This window comes from Panthera onca, chromosome D4, assembly GCF_046562875.1.
Source record: "Panthera onca isolate mPanOnc1 chromosome D4, mPanOnc1 haplotype 2, whole genome shotgun sequence".
Classification (NCBI taxonomy): domain Eukaryota; kingdom Metazoa; phylum Chordata; class Mammalia; order Carnivora; family Felidae; genus Panthera; species Panthera onca.
In genome coordinates, this window is record NC_138351.1 from 87,560,417 (window position 1) to 87,571,830 (window position 11,414).

Below are 11,414 nucleotides of genomic sequence, written 5' to 3' on the forward strand. Positions count from 1 at the left end.
TCCCTTCTGCCAGGGCACCCCCATTTAATGCTGAGGAGTAGGGCAGGAGGATGCACTGAGAAAACCAGGTTCCCTGCGGGAAGGAATGCCAGCAGCACCGCCGAAACTGGCCCAAGCGCTCTCCAGCATTTCGGGTCTTTTTCAGCCCCCATCGGGTCAGGAACAGGTGACCTGGGCTCAGCCCCAGGAACGCTCAACTGCTCCCTGCCGCCCCCCCTCCCCCGCAACTCCTGACCCCCCACTTGTGAGGAAATAAACAAATAAGTAAACCCCACTATCTCCGAAGATTTGTCTTTAATGAAAAGGATTCGTTTGTCCAAGTTCTGTTTCCAAAGCCGAGGCGATTGCCCGGCTGGAGCGCATCATTCCCGACGCTTCTCCGACTCCTGACTCCTGCAGCGGCTAGAGGAGGCTCAGCCCATCGGTCCGTCTGGAGGGGCTGGCGGGAGGGGTCGGTTTATTTGGGATTTAGGGGTCGGTTTAGGTTTTTTTGTCTGGGGTGTATTGGTGGGAGCTAGGTTAAAACCAATTCAAAACGAATTAGCGAGCGCGTTCCGCCGGCATCTTCTTTCGCCCCCGACTTGCTGCGGCTCGGGCCGAGGGCGGGCTACCCGGACCACATTCGTGCTCCGCCGCGGCGTGCCAGCTTCGTTCCCGGCCGAAATTTGAAAAAGGGGAAAACGACGCGATCGACTGGAGGCCCCCGCCATCCACGACTGGTCACCCGCAGAGGAGGAGGAGAAGGACGACGACGACGACGAGGAGGAGGATGGCGGCGCTGGTGGCAGGGACCGGCATCCCTCCTTTGCGCGCCCGGCCGGGGCCGCGATCCTCGCGCTGGGGCCAGCCAGCCGCCTCCCCGAGGGGTCTCGCCCGCGCCGAGCTCTGTCCCTGCGGCTCCCGCCCCTGTTGCGCCCGGAGCTCAGCCACAGATGTCCAGCCACAATTCTCGGTTGGCCGCAGACTCGTACAAGAATTGCGTTTGGACAATCAGTGGCGAAGCCCCCGAGTTCGGGGCCCCGGTCTCCCGCGTGCGGGGTTCCGCTTGGCTTCTTAAAAGCGCCGGACCAGGAGATCTCCGGAGCTGCGCCTCCCACTACCTCGCAGACGCTCAGCGGCAGCGGCCCATCCCGCGCGGTAAGGTGGCCGAGCAAGCACGCGGATCCCGACCCTGCGTGGGGATCCCCATCGCCCCTGGCGTGTGTCTCCTTCGATCTTGGCCCGGGGTCCCTAGAATAGCCCGCGTTGGGTCTCCGCGCCGCCCTGAGTCGGGGGAATCTCCTCTGTCAGGCCCGGGGAACCCCAACTCCCCTCTCCCCGCCCCCAGCCTGGGCTCCCCAGGCTCGCCGGGAATCCGGAAAGCAGGGGCCCGAGGCCGGGTCGCGATTCCAAGCCCGGGGGTGCGGGCTGCTGGACTCGTGGGGTCCCCGCCCCCGCCCAGCCCCGCGCACGCACCGGCTCGGGCGCTCTCCGCTTCCCTGTGGCCGAGTCGCGGCCGGGGCGCCGGCGGTAGCGGTGGCGGCGGTGGCCCCGGGCGGCGGGGAGCGCTGGAATGCGCCGCCGGGTCACCTGCAGCGCCCGGGGAGCCGGGCTGGGAGCCGGCGGGCTGGCGAGGCGCAGGGCTGAACCCGAGCGGGCGCCTCTGGCGGCTCGGGGCCGGGGCGGGCTTTTAGTGGGCCGCTCCAACAATACGGGCCTGGCGCGGAGAAAGGGGCTCGGCTGCAATTGGTACTGGATTTGAATAACGCCACGGGGCCATCAATGGTCATTGTGTCGGCGGGTAATGAATCTCCGCTGTCTCTCGGGCTGGCCAGGCAGCTGCAACCTGCGCTCAGGCAGCTCTTAAAGACATAGCGTGCCCCTCCCCGGGGGCGCCCCCCTCCCCTGCACCGGCCGGACCCCCCGCCCTCCCACCCCCACTCTGTGTCCTAGACTCCCAATGCCCCGCCTGCTCCCTCGGCTGAACCTTTCGCCCATCGCCCCCTCCCTCGTCCTGGGCCAGGCACCCGCATCCCGGGGCTGCACTCCCATGGACCTGACTCAGAGCCCCTGGCCTCGGCTGAGCTCCCCAGGAGTGCCTAGGGGACCCCAGAGTCTTTTCAGGCCCAACCCTGGCCTCCCATCTGCATCTAAACCTGAGGCCTCTGGAGCCCTCCTTCTTTAAGCTGCTGCCCCAGGGACTTCTCGCTGGAGGGTGAGGGGGAACAGTCTGGAGGTCAGAGGGTCACCCCCTTAAAAGGCTCTGCTGAAGGATAAGGGAGGAGGGCATGCAGTCCCAGCCCCCAGGCTGAAGATGCCACCTCCAGAGACCACACCCCCACCAGGGATCTGGAGACTGCCCTCTCCCCAGACCAAGGACAAGGACTTGATTCCCAGGATACCTCCTGCAGGCTCCTGGATACCTCAGCTCTGGCAGGGGGGGGGGGGGGGGGGTAGGGGGGGAGCAGGGGGAGGGCGAGAGGGGTGTGGATGCTATTAATGCTTGTCTTGTCATGTCTCTTCCACTGGACAGCTCACCACCCGTTCAGGAGGGCTGGGGCTCTGTCTAGGTGTGATGTGCCCCCCACCCCCGGCCCAGCCAGGTCTGGCACAGAGAAGTTTCTCAGTCTGCTGGGGGAATACATACCAATTTCTCACCCCCAGAGCTCAACCTGTCTTTCCCAATGAATCTCACATCCTGGGGGGGAGTGTGTGACCATTCCACCCATACATCCTGCCCTCCTCCATCCACCCTGGCATCCCCCGGACACCCAGAGGATCCCTGCCTCTGCCCTGAAATCCTCTCCTTTCCTCACGGACTGTGGGCCACCTCACCACATCCCCCCACTGGATTGGGATTATCGGTTTGTCTGTTCTCATTGGGACAAGAAGTGGGTCCTACTAATAATCTTCATGCCTCTGGAGCCTCGTACAGTGCCCCCCCCCCACCACCACCCATCATTGGATGTCCATTAAGCCATCAGTGGCTTAAACACGAATCGCATAAACTTCTTGGAGTTTCTTACAAAAAGTTGAAAAAATAAGGCTTCTGGGGAGTAGCACTTGAAGTCAGGGTTTCATAGGGAAGGAGCACTGCTAACCAGGTCCCAGCTCCTGGGAATGAGCCGTCTGCTAATAATAATAGCCACAACAAATGTTTTCCGTGCCAAGCACTAAACGCCTTTTTTTTTTTTTTAATGTTTATTTATTTTTGAAGGAGAGAGACAGAACGTGAGCGGGGGAGGGGCAGAGAGAGAGGGAGACACAATCCGAAGCAGGCTCCAGGCTCTGGGCTGTCAGCATAGAGCCTGACGCAGGGCAGGGCTCGAACTCACAAGCTGTGAGATCTTGACCCGAGCCGAAATCGCATGCCCAAACGACTGAGCCACCCAGGCGCCCCAAGCACTAAACACTTTTAAGGACTTCTCATAACAACCTAGAAAGTAGTTAGCAGCCCCACTTTACAGATGAAGAAACTGAGACTGGCGGCGGTGAAGTCCCTAGCACCTAGCTGGCAGGTGGTGGAGCCAGAGGGGAACCCAGGGCTGTGGAGCTCGGTGCACAGCCACTTCCAGCCTCGACTCGGCAGAGATACCGAGGGGACTGATGGACATGCACACACAAAGTGCTGAGACCCAGGAGACACCCGAGTCTTCTTAAAAATCCAGCCCCAGCCCCAGCCCAGCCTGGCAGGAACACAACCTTGACGGAGCTGGCCAGAGAGGTCTCTGCTCGAGTGGAGAACTCCCAGGCCTCTTCGGAAAACCACATTCTACAATCTAATCAGCATTTTCCACCTCCGGAGTATGTCAGAGCTATTTAAAGCCTTCCGTCCTGGGCAGAGAAGGGTCAGTTGGCTTCATCCTCAGGGAAACTGAGGAGCCAAGAAGGGTCTTATCGCTAGTCATTGAAAAGATATTTCTGGAATGCCTACTGTGTGCTGGTCAGGGCTTCAGCAACGGGCAGTGTCCCCAAAGGCAGACCAGCAGGGGAGGAGACCCTAGTCCCCGGGGAGTGGGGAGTTAGGTGAAGGCGACAGGCCGCTGAGGCGAGCACTGTTCCAGGCAGAGGAAACGGCACGGCCAAGGCTAACAAGCAAGAAAGAACCGGGAGAGTGGGAAGGAGAGAAATTCGGCGTGGCTGGAGCTCGGAGAGAAAGAGGAAGTGCCCGATAAAGCTGGGTTGACCCTGCGGGCCCTGTAGGACATTGGGAGGATTTGTGATTTTATCCTAAACACAGCGGGGATCCTGGAAGGTCTGACAAGTTCAGATTTACATTTTTAAAGGTTTGCTGGGGCTGTTGTGTAGACAATGGGGGTGGGGCGGGCGATGGGGCAAGCTGGATGACTGAGACCCATTGAGCTACTACTGCTGATTTGCAGGTGACAGCTGGTGGTGGCCTGAGATTAGGGGATGGCAGAGCAGGGTCCCAAACCGTGTTCTTGACAGGCAGGCGACCTCAGGCAGGTCACCTGGCAATGAATAACTTTTAGTGAGTATCTGAGGTGTACTCGGTGCCTGAGGCTGGTGGGGAGGACAAAGAGAAAGATGAGCCATCTGCTCTTGCCTCTCCAGAAGTATCCATCGAGGGGCATCAGGACACTTGAGCTCGGCTCACGTCAGTCATTATCTTATGGTTCTTGAGATTGAGCCCCACGTGGGGCTCCGTGCTGTCAGCACAGAGCCTGCTTGGGATTCTCTCTCTCCTCTCTCTGCCCCTCCCCTGCTTGCACTTGCTCTCTCTCTCTCTCTCTTTAAAAAAGGGGAAAAAAAAGTATCCAACCGGTAGACAAGTGGACAGACACACAAGTAGCCAGCCAGTCCCCACGAACGGAGCAGAGCCAAAGGAAAACTCCTTCACTGAAGTATTAGCAAAGCTCTTGGGGATTATAGAAAACCAAGGGATTCATTCCAACAGGGAGGATGTGAGGAGTCTTCTGCAAGAGGCAGCATTGTCTTGGGCAAGTAGAGTTCAATAGACTGAACTCTAGTGACTGCCTCTGTGAGATGGGGCCGTTGTGCCTGTCCAGCCTCCCTAGAGATGGCTCTGGCATTGGGAGGACTCAAACACTCCTTGTATTTTCTTGCAGTAAGATTTTACCATTGCCAGGGCACCTGGGTGGCTCAGTGAGTTGAGCATCTGACTCTTGATTTCGACTCAGATCACGAGCTCACGGTTTGTGAGATCGAGCCCCGTGTCTGCTTGGGATTCTCTCTCTCCTCCTGCCCCTCCCTGGCTCGTGTGTGCACACATATTCTCTCTCTCAATATAAGTAAACTTAAAAAAAAAAAAAAAAAAAAAAGAACATTTTATCTTTCCCTTCTAACACACACACACACACACACACACACACACACACACACACACAGATACATATTTGGGCTTATGCATGCATTCAACTGTTCCTAACCTCTGCTCTGCCTTCTCCCTTATTAAGATGAGCACTCAGGAAAGAGGTGACAGAGTTGTCCACACTGCCAATTAGGCATGCCCCATCCCCCAGGACTATCATTTTACCTAACACTGTGCCCAGCACAAAGGACATGCTCAGTAAATGTCTGTTGAATGAATGACGGAATGAATGCGTTATTGGAGTAATAATTAAATGAATAGGCGGACAGACAGACAGATGGATAAGAAAACAGCTGTTGGGACACTTGGCTGAGAGATGAAATGAGTAGATTGCCTGAGAGTATGAATGTAGCCAACCAGCTGAGGTTCTAGATGCAGAGCAGGAGACGTTGCCGTGGGTGGGCTCGCTGAAGTAGGGCTAGAAAAGGATTCATGCTGCAGTCTGGACTCCACGCTTCAGAAGCAGGCCCAGGACACGGAGCGTGGCAGACACGTGCCTACGGGAGCAGCTCTGGCGACGGGGCAGTCGGGCCGCACCTCTGTGCACGATGTTTCCAACCTTGGAGTCCTGTCCCCAAATACTGCGATCCACCCTGGTTTCCGGGTGGCCCCAGGATGGAGGAAGGAGCCCTGCCACTGCTCAGCGTCCCTCCCCAGGCCAGGCCACCGTCCCCACCCAGAGGGGATCCTAAGAACCCCCGCGCCTTGCATAGCATGTTTCAGTTTATAAAAGATGATGTTCCTGGCTGGCTCAGTCGGTAGACCACGCGACTCTTGATCTCAGGGTCGTGAGTTCAAGTCCCACGTTGGGCATGGAGCTTACTTTAAAAAAAGGGGGGGGGCACCTGCGTGGCTCAGTCAGTTGAGCGTCCGACTTCGGCTCAGGTCATGATCTCGCAGTTTGTGAGTTCGAGCCCCCCATCGGGCTCTGTGCTGACAGCTCAGAGCCTGGAGCCTGCTTCAGATTCTGTGTCCCCCTCTCTCTCCGCCCCACCCCTGCTTGTGCTCTATCTCTTTCAAAAATGAATAATTTTTTTTTTTAATTAAAAAAAAAAAAAGACTTCCTCTCCAGGAGATGACAGGGCAGGGAAGCTTTCCAAATGAAAGCCACCTCCACCCACCTGGGGTGCTTTATCCCATCACTCTGTGCTCTTGTCTCCATCACACATATCCTTTTCCTTCACCTGTTGTCTTATTTATCCACTAAAATGTGAGCCCTATCCACGCAGGGATATATATGTATACATACATATAGGTAGATATGTATTTTTTTAAAGTTTATTTATCTTGAGAGAGAGAGAGAGAGAGAGAGACAGAGAGACAGAGAGAGAATCCCAAGCAGGCTCAGCGCTGTCAGTGTGGAGCCCGACCTGGGCCTTGAATGGTGAGATCATGATCTGCACCGAAATCTAGAGTCGGATGCTTAACCAAAATGATTGAGCCACCCAGGTGCCCCAACAGCCACCATATATTAAGCACTGGTGCTGGGCTAGGCACTTTTCATGATCGCTACAGCTTTGTGAAAACTGCCATCACTTGGCCCCATTTTACAAACCAGGAAACTGAGGCCCAGAGAGGGGAAGCTACTCCCCCCAGGTACAGAGTTACTGAGTGACAGAGCCAGGTCTTTGACCCAAGTCTGTCTAACTGCAAAGCCCACCTTGTTAACCATGCCAACGTGATACCTGATACTGTTACCCCAGTATGCCGTGGGGATGAAGCCACTGGAAGTTAAGAGTTTGGACCGAGTCCTATTGCCTGATTCCATTTAAAAAAATTTTAACGTTTATTTTTGAAAGAGAGAGAGAGACAGACAGGGAGCAAGGGAGGGGCAAAGAGAGAGGGAGACAGAATCTGAAGCAGGCTCCAGGCTCTGAGCTGTCAGCACAGAGCCCAACTAGGGGTCCGAACGCACGAACCATGAGATCATGATCTGAGCTGAAGTCCGATGCCCAACTGACTGAGCCACCCAGGCGCCCCGACAGCGTACATTTTAAATGGGCAATTGCATGGTGTGTGAGTTACATCTCAGTAAAGCTGCAGAGGAGAGAGGGGTGGGGGAAGGGCAAAATGGGTGAAGGGACGTGGGAGGTACGGGCTTCCAGTTATGAATGAGGAAGTCACGGGAATAAAAGGCACAACATAGGGAATATAGTTGATGATACTGTGATAGTGCCTTTGTATGGTGACAGATGGTAACTGCACTTGTGGGGCAAAGAGTAACTGTAGAGACATTGAATCTCTATGTTGTACACCTGAAACTAATGTCACAGTGCGTAACGACACTCGAATAAAAAAAAAAAAAAAAAAATCTTTGTTTTGAGCAAAAAGAGTTGCAGGGAGCGCCTGGCTGGCTCAGTGGGCAGAACGTGCAACTCTTCGTCTTGGGGTCATGAGTTCAAGCCCCACGTTGGGGCTTAAAAAAATAAAATAAAGGGGCTCCTGGGTGACTCAGTCGGTTAAGCGTATGACTCTTGATTTCAGCTAAGGTCATGATCTCAGGGTTCATGAGTTAGAGGCCCGCGTCAGGATCTGGGCTGACAGTGTGGAGCTTGCCTGGGATTCTCTCGGTGTTGATGTGAGCATTAAATGAGATAGTAATACGTGTCATTATCCCCATTTCATCGAGGAGGAAACTTAGGCCCAGAGAAGGGAAGTGACTCGGCCTGGATGTAGAGCTGGTGGGTGACAGGTGGGGGCTCTCCTGGGCCCCTTGACACTGCTTCTTTTAGCCTTTCTGTAGCCTGGATCTGTGCTCCCACCCATCCCCATCACTGCCACCACCCCCTTCCGTCCTCCACTTTCTCTGGGGCTCTGAGTCTCCCCACTGTCCGAGCCCAGAGCGCACCGAGGTAGCGAGGTCCCCCTGGAGCACGGGACGCCCTCTCCCCAGCCCCCACCCTGCTCCCCTCCTGGGGCCATGATGCTGTCTTGCTTTTGCTTGTAATAAAGAAAATATCTCAGCTACCCTTCCACAGTTGCTTGGCAACCCCAAAGGGGGGTGGGGGGAGCCAAGGGGAGGAGGGAAGGGAGAGGACTCTGGAGCCAATCTGGAGACAAAGAGTAGGATTTCGGTGACATGGAGCCTGTTCTTAGTGCTAACCTGGCCTGGCCGGGAGGCGGGCAGGGGTGGGGGCTTCCTCCCACCCCAGCGGCTCACACCAATAAATATGCATTAGGGAAGTGGGCAGAGTTTTTCCCACAGACCTGAAAGGCCACAGCTGACCTTTCTACCCTCTTTATGTACCAACGTGACAGTCAGAGAGAGCAAAGAGCAGGACCCCCTGAGACGCCTCCCCCGTGGCCTTCTGACTTGGGGAAACTTTTCACCCTCCTCCTTCCCCTGGCCCCAGACCAGGTCACAGCCTGGCCTGGGCCCCTGTCCCGGGGGTTTCAGGTGGGAGTCTGGAGCTCCCAGCCTCAGGGTCGGCCTCAGGCCTTGTGGGCCTTGGTGGCACGGAGCCAGGCCTGAGGCTCTGGCTCAGCCTGTAAAGGCGCTTCCTGCCTCCTGGGCCAGTCTGCCTGTAGCTCCCCATATTGTGCCCCTCCCGCCCCACCTCTGCCTGAGGCCTCCTCCATTAGGAGCCCGTTCTTGTTCTTCGACCAGTCCCTTCCAGAGTACTCTGTTCCTCTTCTCCTTTGGGGTGGGCCCCCTCTTCCCCAACCCCCCTACTTCTGCAGTGCCCTCCTTCAAAAACTAGGAAGCCCTCGAAGCTGCCGTTTCCCTGAAGTGAAGATGGCATTTGGGGGGTGCAAAGGAAGGAGGGTGGGGGTGGTGATCTCTCTCCCTGGTGCCCTGGCTTGCTGGCCGCTGGCCGGGGGGTGGAGAAAGTCTGCTCTGAATGGAGTCAGTGTAGAGACAGGAAAAGCAAACACCTCAGCCTGGGCCCTGCTGGCCTCTTTGGGGTGGGGTAGGATGGGGCAGGGGCCCAGGTTCATCTCAGCCTCTCCCGATCAGCCCTCTCCCGCTTCTGAGAGCCCATGGCTTCCTGGACCCCTGGCCCACAGCATCCAGAAAGGAAGTGGGTTTAGGGTCTATGGACAAGCCCCCCAAGAGACACCTTCATCAGAATCTTTCCCTGCGCCACTGCCCAACCCCCAGCCAGTGCCCTTACTGCCCGGCAGATGCCAGGAAAATCTGTGCCTGGGAAGGGCAGTCTGGCACCTGAAGTCCTGCTTGACCAGCCCTTCTCAGCAGCAGGAACTGGGTGGGAAGTCACTTTGTGCCAGAGACGGCCCCAGCAGTGCCATCTGCCTCCCGGGCCGAGGGGACCCCAAGATGCTCTGCCCAGGTGAGTACTCCTCTGGCCCCATGACCAGAAAGTGAGGGAGGGGGAAGCTAGGACCATCCCCCACCCCCCAAGAATCTGTGACATTTTCCTCGCCCTCTGTGGTGCATCTCACCACCCTCTGTGGTGCGTGCGTCTCTGGCACTTGGGTGAGGGGAGCTGAAGGGAAGGATGGTTGAAGAGGCTGGAGGTGAAGTCTGAGGATGGAGAGACAGGAGGGGCTAGAGTCTGGGGAGCAGGACTCCTGGGCTCCAAGCCAATCTTTCGATTAGACTTGTGGAATCACAGAGGCTCCTGTGATGGTCTCCTTTGATCACTTCGATTCTAAAAGACTCTGGAATGAGCTCAGAGAGGGGCAGCAACTCATCCTGGGTGACACAGCCAAGTTGGCAGAGCTGGGACTCAAACCCACCAGGCTCCCTTAGCACCCCGAGGGCAGTACTGGTGGTACCCTGGGCACCACGCTTGGCCACCTCTCCTTCACTTTCCGAGTACGGCTTGGTCCCTCTGGATTTCAGGGGTGGAGAGGAGCAGACTCTGAACAGCACCTCCCAGGGCTTCCTTCCCTTTCCTGTCCTCTCCCAGGCCGGGCACCATGCCCAGGACTGGGCCACCCCTGTCACAATCTCCTCTGATTGCCCCTGGAATGCCACGGTTGGTCTTTGCCTTAGAGATCCCGAGAACAGGTCCCCTTTGCTCGCAGTGTCTAACCATAGTCCCTCATGCTGTAATCAAAATCCAACCACTTCCTGGAAAGCAAGGTCAACAGCTGACCGACTGCCACAGGGTCCTAGCAGTGCCCACCTTGAGGTGCCCTGGCTATGGGACTTGGCTGCAAGGATCTTACTGAATAGAAACAGGCAGCCCTCACTGAGTCAGGCACTGTTCTAAGGACTTCTGTGTACCTCACTGAATGGTCACCACACTCCTACAAGGTGAGTTCACTTTTACAGGTTGGAAAACCGAGGCACAGAATGTTGAAGTAACTCGTCCATGGACACGCTACCAGGAAAAATCAGAGTGGGGATTGGAACCCATAACCTGGCTCCAGAGCCAGGGGCCCTTAAATGTTCTATCCTGCTTCTTATTCTTAGGAGGTCTCCACCAGAGGTCATTTCGTCCAATCCCCTGCATCTGGGTGTCTGCCCAGGCCAACCTCTATTCACAGACAAGAATCAATCTCGTTTTTAAAAGCACCTGCTCCAAGGGTGGAATCCCCCCTGGGGGTAATCAGACATTTATTTATTCATAGCCTTCTGGCCTGGGAGGAGAGGCCCTCCCACCCAGAACTCCCCAGGGTCCAGCTGCCTCATTGCCCCTCTCCTTCCCACTGCGGTGTAATCAGAAGTGAGCCGGTCCTGCCTGGTGTCTCAGCTCCACAGACTCAAAGCTGTGTGGCCCTGGACAAGTGGCTCAGCCTCTCTGAGCATCAGCTATCAGCTGTAAACAGGAGTTAATGATGCACCTGTTTTATGAGGTTGCTGAGTATTAAGCGATCAAAGGTGATAAAAAGACCGTTTCCAGGGGTCATTTCTATCCTCTGTCATTGACAGTTTCAGTTTCTCCAGTTTCTGGAACCTCAGAAAACACAAGAGAAGCAGGAGGCAGCCTTCTCTCCTGGATGTGAAACCAGCTCTTGGTGTTGCTTCTGCACCTGCCACTTGCCATCGATAATTGTCCTTCTCTTCCTTTGGGAGAGCAGGAGAGAGAGGATGTCATTGAGTGGTCTCTGTCATTTAAAAAAAAAAAAAATGAAATCCAGAAAGGGGTTAGTGATCACCATGCCTGGCACC

At 56.1% G+C, this 11,414-nt stretch overlaps 1 long non-coding RNA gene and 1 other non-coding gene across 2 annotated transcripts; one reads left to right on the forward strand and one right to left on the reverse strand.

Annotated features, from left to right (window-relative positions):
* Positions 1 to 793: 793 nt before the first annotated feature.
* Positions 794 to 2,408, reverse strand: LOC144614120 (uncharacterized). Its single transcript, XR_013551654.1, has 2 exons — positions 1,456 to 2,408; positions 794 to 1,230 (listed from the first exon to the last, which is right to left on the reverse strand). It is a non-coding gene; the product is annotated as an uncharacterized LOC144614120 (long non-coding RNA).
* An 8,723-nt stretch (positions 2,409 to 11,131) lies between these two features.
* On the forward strand, positions 11,132 to 11,348 carry LOC132663983 (small nucleolar RNA U3). The gene has a single exon (XR_009603360.2). It is a non-coding gene; the product is annotated as a small nucleolar RNA U3 (small nucleolar RNA).
* The last annotated feature ends 66 nt before the right edge of the window (positions 11,349 to 11,414 follow it).